Here is a 19,235-nt window from a genome sequence, read left to right as displayed (position 1 = left end):
GGGAGCAGGCTGGGATTCCAGGCTTCTCCCCCGGAGCAGCCGCGGTTGACCCATCCCACCTGGGAGGCAGGCGAAGGGCGGCCTCTCCTTGAGTCGCTGACCCCACGAACAGGGGCAGTGGCGTTCAGGTGGCTCCACGACGCCTCCAGCGAGGTAGCCCTGGCTGCTGGCCCAGGTGAGGGTGAGGGGACAGGCACGTGGTTGAAGCTGTCTCTGGGCCTTTCCTCTAGGCAGTGGGGGACGGGGTGGGGGAGGGAGCTTTGAGGCTCAGAGGAGCCCGACCTGAGCCCCAGTCCCAGGTTGGAACGCCAGGCTGGGAACCCAGCTCTCCTGCTCCGGACTCTGGCCCCTCCTGTCTTGGTCGGGCCAGTCTGCCCTACCTGTTGAAAAGCCTCTGGGCCTTGAAGGGCCAGGCGGCCAGCTAGGGCCACAGCGCTTCTCCAGGGCAAAGGGCTGGGCCATCAGAGCCCGCCCGGCCGGGGAACGGGACTGTTTTCCCAGCGGCCGCCCCAGCTGGGCGTCTGCTTAGATGGAGCTGGGAAGAACCTCAGCCTCGGGGTCATAGAGGGCCATACTGTCCTCCATTTCCGCTCAAGGTCCAGTCTGTGCGCTCCAGATCTTCTGGATGCTCTCATGGGTTGGGGGTCTCCCTCTCCTGTGGGGGGACAGGAGGTGGGGAGAGTCAACCACCAACCTTTTGGCTTTGACGGGGAGCAGGCCTTCCTTAGTTGAAGCTTCTCCAGCTCAGAACTGAATGCTGAACTCTGCCCTGGGTCTCCTTGAACTAGAACTATGCAAGTAGGTCGCAGACATCATGTCGCTTTGTGCCCAGTGTGTGTTTCCTACGAATAAGGACAGTCACATTCACTTACACATCAGGGGGACAGTTACCAAAGTTGGGAAGCTTAACCATGGTCTGCAGACGTCACTCACGATTTGCCAGTCCTCTCAATGCCCTTCACGGTGGTTTAAGGTCCAGGATCACACGCTGCATTTAGCTGAGGGGTCTCTTGTTTCTTTCATTCTAGGACGGTTTCTCATACTGAATTTATGGTGACATTGGCAGTTTTAAAGTGTCCAGCTGGTTAATTTTGTAGACTGTCCCTCTGTCCAGCTTTGTCTGATGGTTTCTCTGTGATAAAATGCGTGGTGTGTATTTTTGGGCGACGATAGTGTAGTGAAGTCCCTGTTTTATACCTGACTTCGACTGTTAGTGCTTTATCTTTTTCTTAATTAAGATGAGGTTTATCATCTTTCTAAAATACCAATTTTTAAAAAAATTTATTTTATTTATTTATTTTTGGCTGTGTTGGGTCTTCGTTGCTGCGCACGGGCTTTCTCTAGTTGCGGTGAGCGGGGGCTACTCTTCATTGCGGTGCGCAGGCTTCTCATTGCGGTGGCTTCTCTTCTAAAATACCAATTTTTGACTACTGACATTCAGTATTGTGGTTTTTAAATTAATTTGATAGTTTCCTTCTAATTTTTTTGGATTTAATTTGCTGTTTTTTCCCCCCAGCTTCCTGGGATGAATGTTCATTGGTTTTTTTCAGTCTTTTTTCTAAGGAATGAATTTAAAGTTATGCATTTCTCTCTAAGCATGGTTTTAGCTTCATTTTGTAAATTTCAGTCGATTGTATTTTCATTATTACTCAGTTTTCTGAGTTCCATTATGCTTTCTCCTTTGACTTATCAGTTGTTTCAAAGAGTATTATTTATTTATTTTTGGCTGCGTTGGGTCTTTGTTGCTGTGCACGGGCTTTCTCTAGTTGCAGTGAGCAGGGTCTACTCTTCGTTGTGGAGCACAGGCTTCTCACTGTGGTGGCTTCTCTTGTTGCAGAGCATGGGCTCTAGGCGTGCGGGCTCAGTAGTTGTGGAATGTGGGCTCAGTAGTTGTGGCTCGTGGGCTCTAGAGCGCAGGCTCAGTAGTTGTGGTGCACGGGCTTAGTTGCTCCGCAGCATGTGGGATCTTCCTGGACCAGGGCTCGAACCTGTGTCCCCTGCATTGGCAGGTGGATTCTTAACCACTGCGCCACCAGGGAAGTCCCGAAAGAGTATTATTTTATTAAGACGGGGTTTCTGCAGTATTTTTTGTTATTGATTTTTTAAAAAATAGTGGTAAGATACACATAACATAAAATTTACCATTTTAGATTGGCACAGCATTGTAAGTCTACTTCAATAAAAAAAAGTTATTAAAAAAAAAGATGAACTATCCTGTGCATGATGGCAAAGTGAGCTTTCTAAAATGCAGATCTGATCAGTACACCCACTTGCACACTCTGAATTCCAATTTTAATAAATGACTTGCTCTTCTGCCAAAAAAAGACCATTTTAACCATTTTTCCTAAAAAAAAATAGTACAATTCAGTGGCATTTAGTACATATACAGAGTTGTATAACTATCACTGCTATCTAGTTCCTGAACATTTTCATCACCCCAGAAGGCAACTCTATACCCATTGCTATTGATTTCTTTTTTCTTCTTTTTCTTTTTTTCTTTTTGGCCATGCTATGGTGTGGCATGTGGGATCTTAGTTCCCTGAGCAGGGATCGAACCCATGCCCCCCTGCAGTGGTAGCGGATCCTTAACCACTGGACCGCCAGGGAAGTCCCCCACCGCTATTGATTTTTGCCTTAATTGCATTGTAGTCTCAGAACATTGTCTGCATTATTTAAATTCTTTGAAATTGGTTGAGACTTGCATCATGGCCCCATGTCATTTTCTATAAAAACCGAATATTTTTTAAGAGATTCTTTTTTTCCCCATTGATACACATAGCTCTAGTTCATTTATTTTGATTGCTGTATGGTATTCCATTGTGTAAATATACTGTATTTAGGTAGTTTACAGTTTTTCTCTGTTATAAACCATGGTGCAGTGAACATTCTAGACTGTGTCTCCTTGTTAAAGTGTGAGATCTTCTGAGCATTTAAATGGAAGTGGACTTGTTGGCCTCAGGCTGTTTGTCGCTTCGGCTTTACAGATATTTGCCAGATCTCCACCGTGGTTCCATCAGCACATAGCCTCCTAGCAGGGGAGGAGTGTCCATCCCTTGGTACCATCAGATTTGACCATTTTTCTTCAACCTGATTGTGATTTTAACTTACACCCCTGGTTGCTAGAGGAGTTGCCCATCTTTTCACTGTTGATTGGCCATTCTGGTTCCTGCTGTGAATTGCCATTTATGTCCTTTGTTTCTTCTATGGGTTATTCTTTTCCTTATTGATTTGTAATCGTCCCACGGGCATAGTTTGGCTGCTAATCACTTGCCAGCTGTAGAGTTGCAAAAAGACTCATAGTGTGTGACCTTTCACTTTTTTTTTTTTTTTTTTTTTTGCGGTATGCGGGACTCTCACTGCTGTGGCCTCTCCCGTTGCGGAGCACAGGCTCCGGACGCGCAGGCTCAGCGGCCATGGCTCACGGGCCCAGCCGCTCCGCGGCATGTGGGATCTTCCCGGACCAGGGCACGAACCCGTGTCCCCTGCATCGGCAGGCGGACTCTCAACCACTGCACCACCAGGGAAGCCCGACTTTCACTTTTTAAAGTGGTTTTACATTTTAATGTCCACTTTGAAAATTAAAAAAAAAACTTTCAGAAGTTTTATCTATACTCTGTAAACGTTTCAAGTACACTTTTCATGATAAAAAGTGACAGTCCCCTCCTGGGGGGGTAGTTTGGGTACATCTTTCCGGACCTTTTCCTGTGCATCTGCAAATAGCTCAGTTATGTATTTTTCCCCCAGAAATGGGATGAATGCTCTATGTATTATGCGGCCTTTACATCAAGTGACCTCTCTATACCTCTCCTTAGCAGAAAGATTTCTCCCCCTACACATACATACATACACACACACACACACACACACACACATCCTAGAGTTGCCCAGCACCAGAGAGAGGAGAGGTTGCTCGTGGGCCAGCCAGCTTGTCTATATTCCCGTTTTTAAAAGTTGTAATATATGCATAAGACGAAATTTACCATTTTAACCATTTTTAAGCATACAGTTCAGTGACATTAAGTATATTTGAAACAGGAAGGAAGGGGGCAGGGCACCACCTTCAAAAGAATGACAGAGCCCTTGAAGATATGACATAAACTTGTCAGAATCAATTAGGTCCAAGATGGTGGAAGATTCGACTTCCGGTGGACCCTGAGCCTCATTACGCTCATTGTAATACATTAGCCTGTGCTAAACTACACACCCACTCGTGCCATGACAGTCCCGAGGCCCAGCATAAAAGGCCAAAAAGTGGGCAGTGGTGGTCCAGTTTCTGGACATCTCAACCCCTTCTCCAAAATAGTTGGAATAATCCTCCCACTCATTCGCCTATGAAATTACCCAGCCCATAAAAACTAACCACCCCATATTTTGGGCCCACACTCTGTCTGTGGAGTGTGTTTCTCCCAGGGCAGGTCTTGCCTTTTGAGACAGACCACATTCTGTCTATGAAATGTATATCTCTCTAAATAAATCCACTTCTTACCTATCACTTTGCCTCTTGCTGAATTCCTTCTATGCTGAGACATAAAGAACCTGAGCTTCATTAAGTCCTGAGACCAGGTGTGCGATCCTTTTTTTTTTTTTTGATTGTACGCGGGCCTCTCGCTGTTGTGGCCTCTCTCGCCGTGGAGCACAGGGTCTGGACGCGCAGGCTCAGCGGCCATGGCTCACGGGCCTAGCCGCTCTGAGGCATGTGGGATCTTCCAGGGCCGGGGCACGAACCCGCATCCCTTGCATCGGCAGGCGGACTCTCAACCTCTGCGCCACCAGGGAAGCTCCAGGTGTGCGATCTTAATTAAAAGACAGTGGGTTCACATGCCGTGGGGCAACTAAGCCCATGTGCCACAACTACTGAAGCCCGCGCGCCTAGAGCCTGTGCTCTGCAACAAGAGAAGCCACCGCAATGAGAAGCCCGCGCACTGCAACGAAGAGTAGCCCCCGCTTACTGCAACTAGAGAAAGCCCATGCGCGGCAACGAAGACCCAACGCAGCCAAAAATAAATTAATTAAAATTTAAAAAGGGCAGTGGGTTCAAGTTCCAGCCCATGGGTTCAAATCCCAATCTGGGTTTTGGCTGGGTATGAGATCTGAGTTGTGAGGTTTCATATTCACATTGTTGGGCAACCATCACCACTATCCATCTTCAGAACTCTCTCTTCTTCCCAAACTGAAACTTTGTACCCATTTAACAATAAGTCCCCGTTTCTCCCTCTTCCAGCCCCTGGCAATCACTGTTCTACTCTCTGTCTCTATTAACTTGACTACTTTGGGGACCTCATGTAATCAGATCATACAATATTTGTCCTTTTGTGACTGCCTTATTTCACTTAGCGTAATGTCTTCAGTGTTCACTCATGTTGTAGTGTGTGTCAGAATTGCCTTCCTTTTTGGGGCTAAATAATATTTCATTGTATGGGTAGACCACATTTTGTTCATTCATTCATTGATGGACTTTTGGATTGTTTCTACCTTTTAGCTATTGTGAATAATACTGCTATGAACATGGATTGTATAAATATCTGTTTGACTCCCTACTTTCAGTTCTTTTGGTTGTATACCCAGAAGTGGAACTGCTGGATCATATAGTAATTCTGTTTTTACTTTTTTTGTTGTTTGTTTTTACTTTTTTGAGGAATACTGTTTTCCATAGTGACTACACCATTTTACATTCCTACCAACAATGCACAAGAGCTCCAGTTTCTCTACATCCTTGTCCACACTTGGTATTTTCTGTTTCTTGTTCCTTTGTTTGATGATAGCCATCGAGATGGGTGTGGAGTGGTCTGTCACTGTGGTTTTGATTTGCATTTCCTTAATGACTAAGGATGTTGATCATCTTTCCATGTGCTTATTGCTTTTTTGCATATCTTCTTTGGAGAAATGTCTATTTCAGTTCCTTTGCCTATTTTCCAGTTGGGTTTTTTGTAGTTGAATTGTAGGAGTTCTTTTTATTAATCCCTTATTAGATATGTGATTTGCAAATGTTTTCTCCCTTTCTGTGGGTTGCCTTCTTACTCTGTTGATGGTGTCTTTTGATGTACAAAAGTTTTTAATTTTGATGAAGTCCAATTTGTGTATTCTTTCGTTGCCTGTGCTTTTGGTGTTAAATCCATGAAGTTGTTGCCAAATCCAATGTCATGAAGATTTTTCCCCTATGTTTTCTTCTAAGAGTTTTATGGTGTTGACTCTTACACTTAGGACTTTGATCCATTTGGGGTTAATTTTTGTATCTGGTGTAAGGTTGAGGGTCCAACTTCATTCTTTCACCTGTGGATATTTAGTTTTCCCAGCACCACTGTTGAAAAGACTGCCTTTTCCCCATCGAATGGCTAGTTCCCCCAAAATGGCAAGTGGGGCCACCCTGTTGCCACTCTCTGTTTCAATCAAGAGTCACGTGTCCTTCCTGGCACAGGATGTGACACAGCCAGCGGTTCCCATGATGGTGGATGCCCTCACACAATGCACCTCTTTCATGGCCATGTGCTGTGCTGTGCTGTGTGGGACTCCAGGCCTGTAACTGGCCAGAGCCAGAACCCAACTCAGGTTCGGCTGCTTGTTGCTCAAAAGTCAATGTTCGAGAGACAGGGTTGGTGGGAAAAGATGCTTTATTGAGGAAGCCGGCAACCTGGGGAGATGGGGAACTAGTGTCCCCCAGAACCTTCTCCCCACTGCAAATCGGGAGCAAGAGCTTTTTTTTTTTTTTTTTTCCCTCTCTCGGTACGCGGGACTCTCACTGCTATGGCCTCTCCCGTTGCGGAGCACAGGCTACGTACGCGCAGGCTCAGTGGCCATGGCTCATGGGCCCAGCCGCTCCACGGCATGTGGGATCTTCCCGGACCGGGGCACAAACCCGTGTCGCCTGCATCGGCAGGCGGACTCTCAACCGCTAGGCCACCAGGGAAGCCTGGAGCGAGAGCTTTTAAAGGAAAGCTTCCAGGGTGTGCGGGTGGGGACTGCGTTCAGAACAGCACTGTCAGCTCTGACGATCATCTTGAAATTGGTCATGCGGAGGTCTGGTCAGGGCCATCTTGATTGTTTCTTTGTTTTAATAGAATTATTTATTTATTTTAAAATTTATTTTTGGCTGCATTGGGTCTTTGTTGCTGTGCGTGGGCTTTCTCTAGTTGCAGCGAGCGGGGACTACTCTTCGTTGCGGTGCACAGGCTTCTCATTGCGGTGGCCTCTCTTGTTGTGGAGCACAGGCTCTAGGTGCGTGGGCTTCAGTAGTTGTGTCTCGCGGGCTCTAGAGCGCAGGCTCAGTAGTTGTGGCACACTGGCATTGTTGCTCCGCAGCATGTGGGATATTCCCAGACCAGGGCTTGAACCCGTGTCCCCTGCATTGGCAGGTGGATTCTTAACCACTGTGCCACCAGGGAAGCCCCATCTTGATTGTTTTAAGCTCACTTCGTCTTCAACTCCAGGGTTTGTTTGTTCCCATTTCCTTGAGACCAGTTCCTGGAATTGTGCAAGATGGAGCAACTTATGTCTTGGCTACAGTCTGATCATCATGCAGTTAGCTTTTTCCCTCTCGTGGCGGTTTTAGTATCTGCAAGACCACTCAGGAATGTTCATCAGACACTGTTGTTTATGTATTTCAGGGAGGAACTAAAGATTCTGTGACTCTGTTGTCCTAATCATTAACTGCTTGAGCCTGTTCTTTTCGTGCTGTAATGGGTTGAAACTTTTGGGGACTTTTGGATGGGATGGATGGATTTTGCATGTGGATGGAAGTGAATCTTTTGGGGCCGGAGGGATGACTGTGGCAGGCAGAATAATGGCCTCCCAAAGATGCCCACACCCTAATTCCTGGAATATGATACCTTACCTGAAAAAAGGGATTTTGCAGGTGTGATTAAGGGTATGGACCTTGAGAAGGGGAGAGTCCATACCTCCCCTTGTCCAGGTGGGCCAAATCTAACCACATAAATCCTTAAAGGCAGAGTATCTTTCCAGGCTGCAGGCGGAGGAGGGAGATGTGACTATGGAAGAATGGTCAGAGAGTTGCAGCATCACCGGCTTTGAAGATGGGGGAAGGGGGCCAGTAGCCAAGGAACGTGGGCAGCCTCTAGAAGTTAGAAAAGGCAGGGAAATGGATTGTCCCCTAGAGCCTCCAGAAAGGAACACAGCTCTACTGATGCCATGATTTTAGCCCAGTGAGACTAGTGTCGCACTCTGACCTCCAGAACTGTAGGATGATATTGGGTTGGCCACAGAGTTCGTTCAGGTTTTTTCATAAGCTGTTACGGAAAAACCTGAGTGAACTTTTTGGCCAACCCAATATATTTGTAGTGTCTTAAGCCACTAAGATTGTTGGAGCAGAAATAGAAAAATAATAGAGGCATGGGGACTTCCCTGCTGGCGCAGTGGTTAAGAATCCGCCTGCCAATATGGGGACACAGGTTCGAGCACTGGTCCGGGAAGATTCCACATGCCATGGAGCAACTAAGCCCGTGCGACACAACTACTGAGCCTGCGCTCTAGAGCCCGTGAGCCACAACTACTGAGCCCGTGCGCCTAGAGCCTGTGCACCGCAGTGAAGAGTAGCCCCCACTTGCTGCAACTAGAGAAAGCCCGCGCGCAGCAACAAAGACCCAACACAGCCAATAAATAAAAAATATAGAGGCATCATATTCTCTTAACCATCTCACACCTCCGAGCTCCCCTGACCAGCTCTCCGACCTTACTGGTGTTACAGCAATTGTGTTTTTCCAACTTTGTGCAGTCAGGGGCCAGCCCTGGACTACAGGACAGGTGACCAGTCCAGCTCTGTGGCCACTTCTGCCCCTGTCAACACCAGCCCACAGAAGAGAGCCACCAGTGAGCCGCTCAGCAGTCCTTGCCTCTCTCTCCAGTGATTCCCGATGGCCCTGGAGAGTGGCGTGTCCTCTGGGTCCCCGGAAGAACGTGATCCTCCGGTGGGTCTTCTGGCCAATATGAAATATCCCTTCCAGCACACCTGCTTCACTTAGCCTTTGTAGTCTTCTACTTAGTCACCTCTAATCTTTTCCAGGATGTTAAGAGCTACCAAGCAACCTGTTTGCTCCATTTTCCATCTCCTCCTTGGATGTTAAACCCCGTGTCCCAGGAAAGGGCCCCTACATCCAACCTCACCTTCCAGCCTCCTTGACCGAGTGCCTTCCAAGTCTACCCTAGGACCCCTCTCCCAGCTCCCGCTGGTGCATGCCCACTAGTTCTCTGGCTATGGGGGTGGGCATAATTCTGAAATGGTCCCCAAGGTTCCTGCCCCCCAGTGCATGGGCTCTGAATAGCCCCCTTGAGTGTGAGCAGGACCTGTGAATAGCTGTGGGATGGCACTCCAGTCAGTGGACGAAGGTGAAGGGTTTCTGCAGATGTAATTACGGTCCCAAATCAGTTTATTTTGGATTGATCAAAAGGGAGTTCCTCCTGGGTGGGCCTCACCTAATCAGGCGAGCCCTATAAAAGCTGCTCTAGAGTTCACGGGTGCGCCTCTGCTGCCATGCTGAGGGAGGAGAGCTTGTGAAAGGGCGATATGTCAGGGAACTGCAGGGGCCCCTAGGATCTGAGAGGGACCCCAGCTGTCAGCCAGCAAGGACGCAGGGACCTCAATCGTATAAGCGCAAGAAACTGAATTCTGCCACAACCCCAGGAGCTTGGGAGAGAACTCGGAGTCTCCGATGAGACCGTGGCCACAGCTACATCTTCTCTGCAGCTTTGTGAGACTCTGAGCGGAGGGTCCAGCTAAGCTGTACCCAGACTCCTGAACTGTGGGAACATGACATGATCAGTGGGTTCTTTTCTGAAGCCATTGAGTCCGTGGTAATTTGTTACATGGCAGTAGAAGACTAATACAGGATATAGTCTCTTCCCTTAGCAGGCCCCGTTATGCTGGGATTTAGTCGTAATTAGTGGCCGGGCAGCCTGGAGAGGCGAGGGCAGCTTCTGAGGGGGAACCTGTTGCCTTGTGGGGAAGGGGCTTCCGAAGCATCTTCCAACACAGCAGCAGTGCCAGCTCCCCTACGGGGCTGAGCCCCCTCTGCGTGCCCAGAGTCTGGGGGTGGAGGGTGTGGAATCCACATTCCTGAGGGCATCCATCCAGATGCCTCAGTTTTGAGGACCTTCTCCTCCCCACGCCCCTCGTTTGCATAACAGGTGTGCCTTGGATGAGCATTCAGTCTCTGGAGCTCTGATTCCTTCAATTAGGGCTTTAGCTTGTCATTCAACTGTGTCTGCCCTTTTGCTGCAGGTGTTAAGGGCCTCTTTGTCAGTGACTCAAATTGCAATACGTAAATGGATCAAATCAACACGTTGTCCACCTTAAACTTACACAGTGTTGTATGTCAGTTATATCTCAATTTTTAAAAAAAGATCCTTTTATTTCTACTCTACACCAAGGCCCTCAGGTGCCCCCACTTAGCCATTGACTGCATGTTAACAGCTCAGTTCCTCACTATCTTTCTGCAGGGCATCGGTACAATTATACAATTCTTAATAATATTAATAGTCAGCCCTATTTTTTGTAGGCATTGTCCCCTCAGGTTCCACCCCTGATTTTTTCAAATGCCTGCACCGTTAACACCCACCACAGCATTTCCCTCCACCGTGATATTCCCCAGGTCACAACTGGTGAGATCTTTAGTAATGGAGCCCTGAGTGTGCCAGGATCTATCCATGCCACCTGCCAGCCAGGACTGTATCCTCTTCCCATGCTGGTGGTGGGCAAGACAGTTCCAACGCCCTGTTTTCTCAGATCGCTCCTGGTTCCACTCGTGTTCCTCTGGGTCCTCTGAGAAGCAGAAAACAAGATGGGATTAAACATGCGAGAATTCGTTAAGAGCAACACGTCAGTGATGGGAAATAGGGAGGGAGCCGGCAAAGGCTGTGAGAGTCATTGGACCACAAGTGAAGGAGAGGAGGTTGGATGGAAGCATCCTAGACCTCTGTGCAGTCTAAGGAAACTTCAGCAAAGCCTCCAGGGTCTCCAGCCATCAGGGGAGTCCCATGTTTCCCAGGAATAGGCCTGCTTTAGTGTCCCTGTCGCACTTGGTCATTGACTAGGAATAATGTGTGGGAGGTGAGGTCTTGGTGCAAACCCTACCATGGATTTTCAGGGAGAGCTGCTGAGGCCTTGGTCAGTCGTGTTCCTGGGTGTGGAGGTCTGAGAGGTGCATTTTCACGGCTCCACACCATCTTCATGTCTATCTGTACTTACTTCCCACAGTGTCATTCTGGAACTTAACATCTTTCCTGGGTTAGATTCCTTGTTTCTTAGATTCTGGCTTTTTTTGTTTTATTACCTAGTTTTGGCAGAGTATTTCCTCCTATAATTTCCTGAGAAAAGGGGAATGACAGGCATTTTTAAAAAGACCTTGCAGAAATTCCTTGGTGGTCCAGTGGTTAGGATTCAGCCCTCTCACTGCCAGGAGCCCGGGTTCAATCCCTGGTCGGGGAACTAAGATACCACAAGCCATGTGGCCTGGCCAAAAAAAAAAAAAAAAAAACCTTGTGTATCTTAAATATTTTTATTCTATCCTTTATTAAATCCTTAATAGTTTGGCTGGGTGTAGAACTCTAGTTTGGAATTATATTTCTTCAGAATTTTGAAGGCATCATTGTTTTTTAGCCTCCAGTGCTACCGTTTAGAAGTCCAGAGCCATCCTGATTCTTGAATCTTTATAGGCAACCTGTATTTTCTCTATGAAAGCTTGTAGCATCTTTTCTTTGCTTCCGGTGTTCTGAAACGTTAAGGTGATGTGTGGTCATTTTGGGTGTGGGTGACTTTTTTTTTTTAAATTGATGTATATTTGATTGTGTGTTTCTGGTGTACAACACATTGATTCAGTTATACGTATATGTATGTGTGTATATATTCTTTTTCAGATTCTTTTCCATTCTAGGTAATTATGAAATATTGAATATAGTTCCCTGTGCTGTACAATAGGTCCTTGTTGTTTATTTGTTTTATATAGTGTGTATCTGTTAATTCCAAACTCTTAATTTATCTGCCCCTCTTCTTTGGTAACCGTAAGTTCGTTTTCTGTGTCTGTGAGTCTGTTTCTGTTTTGTAAATAAGTTCATTTGTCATATTTTAGATTCCACATATAAGTGATATCATACGATATTTTTCTCTGACTTAGTACAATATGATAATCTGTAGGTCCATTGATGTTGCTGCAAATAGCATTATTTCATTCTTTATGGCTGAGTAGTATTCCTGTGTGTGTGTGTGTGTGTGTGTGTGTGTAACACACACGCCATCTTTTTTTTCATCCATTTAGCTGGGTATTTGGTGGGCTCTTTCAATCTGGGGATCCATGTTCTCAATTTCTTGGAAAATTACATTATTTCTTTGATCATTTTAGTCTCTTTTGTTTTCTTTCTAAAATTCCTATTATTATTCCTTCTTGATTTTTTCTCTCCTATTTTCTTTGTCTCTCTGTCCTACTCTTTGGGGGTCGTCAATTTCGTCTTCCTATTTTTATTTGTTCATTTGACAAATACGTATCAAACACCTATTTAAAGTGCTGGAGATACAGCAGTGAATAAGATACTGCCCTTGCTGTTTTTAGTTTCTAGTTTTCATGTGTATTTCTAGTCATATTGTGCTTTGGTCAGAGAAAGCAATCAGTTGTTTCCACTTTTCAGAATATGAGACTTTGTGAGGGTGAAATTTATGGTCAGTTTCCACCGATATTCCATGAGAAACTAAAAAGGTTATGTTTTCTATGACAGTAAATAGAGATTAATAAGATTGATCTACTAATATTGATACTTTGATTCAGATTCATTCATGGATTCTCATGTTTATTGCAGCACCTACTATATTTGAGATACCGTGCAAGCCATTGCGGGAGATAGTGGGTGAGCAAAAACAGGATTCCTTTTCTCAGAGTCCTTTATAGGCTAGTGGTGGTGGTGGTGGTGGGGCAAACATTAATCAAGTAATAGCCTAAATGGGATAAGTACTATGCAGGAAAGGAACAGAGTTCTCTGAGAGCATAAGAAATAGCGGCATCTGAGCTAGGCCGGTGGGTCACGGAAGGCTGCCCTGACAAGGTGACAGTTGAGCTGAGATCTGAAGGATGAGTTGGCCTTAGTGAGACAAAGAGCCCCAGAGGTGAGCAGTCCAGGTCTAGGAGATGGCTTGGGCAGATAAATGCCCTGTGGTGGGAGAGAAACATGGTCTTTAATGAATGGAAGGACGTCTGGAGGACAGAGTGACGGAGCTTGGTGTGAGAGGAGCTGGAGAGGCAGGGAGTGCCGTGGTTGGCATGGCCCTGAGGGTCACGTAACGGATTTCTGCCGTATCCTGAGAGCAACAGGAAGCCCTTGGCTCATGGACCCAGAGGAGTGGTACGAGAATGTTTCCATTTTGAAAAGATCACTCTGGCTGTGATGTGCAGAGCAGGTGATGGGAGGTGGAAGGGAAGGTTTGTCAGGGTGAGTTAGGAGGCTCCTGTCATAGTCTAGGGGCAGGATGCTAGTATCTTGGATCAGGGTGGAGACAGAGGTGATGGAGAGAAATGGACAGAGTCCAAGGGCATTCAGGAGGTTAAATGGACAGGAGTCAGCGATCGATTGACTGGTCATGAGGGTACAGGGTCTTGTCCAGCTGCATGGATGGTGGTGTCATTTGTGCAGAAGAGGGACACCATTGTCGGAGGTGGTGCTGGGGAGAGCACAAGACCTGGCTTAGGCATCATGACCTTTTTTCTTTCTACACCCATTCTCCTCCCCCCTTCCCCTGCCGACTTGTGTTGTCCAGGACTGAAAGACATTATTGCAATTCTTCAACCACATTAAAAAAAATTATTTATTTAAATTTATTTATTTTTGGCTGCGTTGGGTCTTCATTGCTGCGCGCGGGCTTTCTCTAGTTGCGGCGAGCGGGGGCTACTCTTTGTTACATTGAGTGGGCTTCTCATTGCGGTGGCTTCTCTTGTGGAGCCCGGGCTCTAGGCGCGCGGGCTTCAGTGGTTGTGGCTCGTGGGCTCAGTAGTTGTGGTGCACGGGCTTAGTTGCTCTGCGGCATGTGGGATCTTCCCAGACCAGGGCTCAAACCCGTGTCCCCTGCATTGGCAGATGGAACCACTGTGCCACCAGGGAAGTCCCTTCAACCACATTTTAATGTCTATCAATTTCTTGTCTTGCATTTCTCTTACAGTTTGATATGTTTGACAGTAAAGTTTCATAACAATGTCAGATTTTAAGATTTCTATTTTTAATTATTGTAGTAGTAACTGAAAACGTTATCATTAAAGATTTGAAATTATGGACGGTCCATATTTATGACCCCCAGCCCCATTCCCCTCTGAAAGTAATGCTGGTTCACAGCTTGAGCTGAATAATGAAATACTGTGTGGATTATGGTCCTCACCTTAAGGAAACGTTTGTTGTGCTTCATACTTCTTAACAAAATTCAGCATTGCTGGATATGACTATCACGTCCTTGTTTTCTTTTCTTGTGTATTTATTTGCTTGGTGTATTTTGCTCAAACTTTTACTTTGGAACTGAGTCACAAATGGTTGGATTTATCTTTTTAGTCAAATATGAACTTTTGCTTCTAATAAATGACTTTATCCCACCTACATTAGTACCAGATTCTTGATCTTAACTTTCCCTTTTTTCATATTTCCCCTTTATTAAGGCTTCCATATTGCTTTCTTTGCTCTTCATCTTTTGCCATAATGTCTTCCCCTGGGTAATTTGGAAAATTAAGGCATTTTTAGTTTTTCTCGTTGCTGTCTTTATTTTTTTTTTTTGCGGTACGTGGGCCTCCCACTGTTGTGGCCTCTCCCGTTGCGGAGCACAGGCTCCGGACGCACAGGCTCAGTGACCATGGCTCACGGGCCTAGCCGCTCCGCAGCATGTGGGATCTTCCTGGACCAGGACATGAACCCGTGTCCCCTGCATCGGCAGGCAGACTCTCAACCACTGCGCCACCAGGGAAGCTCTTTTTAAAATATTTATTTATTTAGGCTGCGCCGGGTCTTAGTTGCTGCCTGTGGGCTCTAGTTCCCCGACCAGGGATCGAACCCGGGCCCCTTGCATTTAGGAGCATGGAGTCTTACCCACTGGACCACCAGGCAAGTCCCTAGTCTGTAGTTTTCTTATTTTGCAGTGTTTTTCTGGTTTTGGTATCAGGGGAAATGCTTCCCCAATAGAGGAAGCATTTCCTTCTCTTCAATTTTCTGGAAGAATTTGTGTAGAATTGGTAATATTTCTTTCTTAAATATTTGTTAGAATTCACCATTGAAGATATCTGGGCCTGGAGTTTCCTTTGTGGGAAGGTTTTTAACTATAAATTCAATTTAATAGATGTAGGGCTATTAAGGTTATCTATTACCTCTTCATTGAGCTTTGGTAGTTTTTTTTTTGTTTTTTTTTTTTTTTTTTTTTTTTTGCGGTACGCAGGCCTCTCACTGCTGTGGCCTCTCCCGTTGCAGAGCACAGGCTCCAGACGCGCAGGCTCCGCGGCATGTGGGATCTTCCTGGACCGGGGCACGAACCCGTGTCCCCTGCATCGGCAGGCAGACTCTCAACCACTGTGCCACTGGGGAAGCCCGAGCTTTGGTAGTTTTTATCTTTCAAGAAATTCAGCCATTTCAGGATGGGGCCAGAGGAGGAGGATGAGGAGGAAAAAAAAAAAAAAAAAGAAATTTGTCCATTTCAATTAAATGCTTGAATTTATTGCCATAAGGTTATCCATAACATTCTATTAATATCCTTTTAATGTCTACAGGATCTCTGGGGAGGGATGTTCCCATTCTCATTCTTGATGTTGGTAATTTGTGTCTCCCCACTGCCCCATCCATTTGGTTAAATTTTTTATGAATTTTATTGAACTTCTCGAAGAATCAGCTTTTGGTTTAACTGATTTCTCTGTTATTTTTCTGTATATGATTTGATTTTTGTGCCTTTATTATTTCCTCTGTGCTTACTTTGGTCTTCATATTCTATTTTCTTAAGATGGAAGCTTAGGTAATTTGAGATTTTTCTTCATTTAAATATGAGCATTTAAAGTATAAATTCTTGGGAATTCCCTGGCAGTCCAATGGTTAGGACTTGGAACATTCACTGCTGGGGCCTGGGTTCAATTCCTGGTCAGGGAAGTAAAAGACTCGCCCAAGCTGCGTGGCGTGGCGAAAAAAAAAAAATCTATATATATAGATATACATACATCTACACACACACAAATTCTAAGCATTGCTTTTGCAGTATCCCACAAGTTTGACATGTCATGTTTCCATTTCTTTCCAAAGTGTTTTTTCTAACTTTTCCTGTGATCTGCACCCCCCCGCTTTGATCCATGGGTTATTTAGAAGTGCATTATTCAGCTTTCAAATATTTGAGGATTTTCTAGATTTTTATTATTACTTTTGTTGTGGTGGAGGACATATTTTGTATTGTTTCAGTCCTTTCTCTTTATTATCTTACAGCTCAGAATATGGTCTCTCTTGGTAAATGTTCTTTGTGCACTTGGAAGGAATATGTATTCTGTTATCGTTGGGTGGAGTCTTCTATAAATGTTAATTAGGTTAAGGAGTTTGTGTTAAATTTTCTATGTCCTTCCTCATTTTCTATTTACTTGGTCTATAAGTTACTGAGGGAGGGATATAGAAACCTCAACTATACTTGTGGATTAGACTATTTTTCCTCTTATTTCTGTCAGTTTTTGCTTCATGTGTTTTGAAGTTCTACGATTAGCTGCATACACATTTAGGATTATTATGTACTTCAGATAAATTAACCACTTTATTATTATGGAATGATCTGCTTTAATAATGTTCCTTGTTCTGAAATCTATTTTGATATTAATGTAGCCACTCCGTCTTTCTAATGGTTGGTGTTAGCATTATATATTTTTTCCATGCTTTTTTTTTTTTTTTTTTTTGCGGTACGCAGGCCTCTCACTGTTGTGGTTTCTCCCGTTGCGGAGCACAGGCTCCGGACGCGCAGGCTCAGCAGCCATGGCTCACGGGCCCAGCCGCTCCGCGGCATGTGGGATCTTCCCAGACCGGGGCACGAACCGGTCTCCCCTGCATCGGCAGGTGGACTCTCAACCACCACCAGGGAAGCCCCTTTCCATCCTTTTAATCTATGTGTCTTTATACTTAAAGTTGGTTTCTCAAAGGTAGTATATAATTGGACCTTGCTTTCAAAATCCCATGAGAATTTCTGCCTTTTAATTGGGGTGTTTATACCATTTACATATAATGCGAATATTTATATGTTTGGTTTTATATCTAGCATCTTGCAATTTGTTTTCTATTCGCCTCATCTATTCTGTTTCCTTTTTTTCTTTCCTTCCTTCTTTTGGATTATTTTTGAGATTCCATTTTATCTCTTCATTGGCTTATTTTCTTATTTTATTGGTTACTCTAGGATTTACAGTATACCTCTTTAACTTAACCAGTTTATTTTCAAATAATATTGTACCACTTCATACGTAATACAAGAATGTTAAAACAGTATATTTGCGTTTCCTCTCTTCCAACCTTTGTGTGATACTGTCATACACTTTACTTCTATATATTATGAACCTCACATCTTACTACTTTTGCTTGAAGCGTCAATTATCTATCTTCCATAAAAATAACTGTATTTCTACTTCAGTAGTTAGGACAAAGGGAAATAAAACAAGTTAATTGTGGAAGATGATAAGGGGAGCATTTCAAGATCTTTAAAGGCTAATTTCTCTAGCACTCTCGTTTAATATTATACTTTATAAGGTCAGTGTGACCTACTGGCATTGGGAAGAAATGCTCATCCCCAAAGACTTACATTATAATCGGACAGAAGCTCCTGTGAATGTTCAAACTCATGATGATATTCCTCAGCCTGCACGTTACCCATTTGCCTGAGGTTCAAGATTAGCTAGCACCACAGGGAGCTGTCCTTCTCATGAATCTCAGCAGTCCAGGGAGATTTGGTTTAGTGTTCATAGGTGATTGTATTGTGTATTCCCTTCAAGGTCCATCCATCTTGTCACAGATGGCAGAATGCCATTCTTTTCTTATAGCCGAGTAGTATTCCATTGTGTGTGTGTGTCGCATTTTTAAATTCATTCACCCATCGATGGGCACAGGTTGTTACAGGCAGATGAACTCAGGAACAGCCAGATGGAAGAGATGCATAGGGCGAGGTATGGGGGAAGGGTACGCATTTTATGCAGTAGTTGTTACAGGTATTTCATCTTTATACACTATATAATACATACAATGTATACCATACAATGTTAAAATTTTTGCTCAGCTATATGTATTAAAGAAATTAAAAGCCTTTTATATTTAATCCACGTATTTACCATTGTCAGTTTTATTAGTTATCTATTGCTGTATAACAAATAACCCCGTACCTTAGTGACTGAACACAGTAAACATTTATCTTCCAGTTTCTGTGAGTCAGGGATTCAGAATCGGCTTAGTTGGGTGATCCTGGCTTGTGGTTTCTTGTGAGATTACAGTCAGAATATTGGCCAGGGCTGCAGTCATTTGAAGGCTTGACTCAGGTTGGAGGATCTGCTTCCAGAATTTCACATCACAGCACATTGATACTGGCCGTTGGCAAGAGACCTACCTCAGTTTCTTACATGTGGACCTCTTCATGCAGCTGCTTGAGTGTCCTCATGACATGGCACCTGACTTCCCCCATTATGAGTGATCCAGGAGAGTAAGATGGAAGTGGCCTTTTTTTGGGTAAGTTCAGATGTAATTATCATACCATAAAATTCACCCTTTTAAAAGTATACAGTTCAGTAGTTTTTTTAGGTATACTCACAAAGTTGTGGGATATTTCATATGATTGAAATGTTTCCCTATATAATGCTCCATTTCTATCTTGTTGCTTTCAGTATTTTCAATTTTTAGTTCCTAGCAGTTTGATTATGAAGTCCCTGGGTAGGGGTTTCTTTACACTTATTCTACTCGTGGTTTGCTGTGATTCTTGAACTTTCCCCTAATTTGGAAATATTCAGCCATTTGTTTTTTCAAAAAAATTTTTTCTGCCCTAATTCTCCCTCTCCTCTCATTCTGGGACTGCAGTTATGTGTATGTTAGATTGATGCTGTCCCACAGATCAACAAGACTGATTATATTTCTATCTTTTATCTTTTTTGCCACATTCAAACTTTTTTAAAATTAATTTTTATTGGAATATAGTTGATTTACAATGTTGTATTAGTTTTTGCTCTACAGCAAAATGAATCAGTTATACATATATCCACTCTTTTTTGGATTCTTTTCCCATATAG

This window comes from Globicephala melas, chromosome 13 (genome assembly GCF_963455315.2).
Source record: "Globicephala melas chromosome 13, mGloMel1.2, whole genome shotgun sequence".
NCBI lineage: Eukaryota > Metazoa > Chordata > Mammalia > Artiodactyla > Delphinidae > Globicephala > Globicephala melas.
This window is presented reverse-complemented; position numbering follows the sequence as displayed.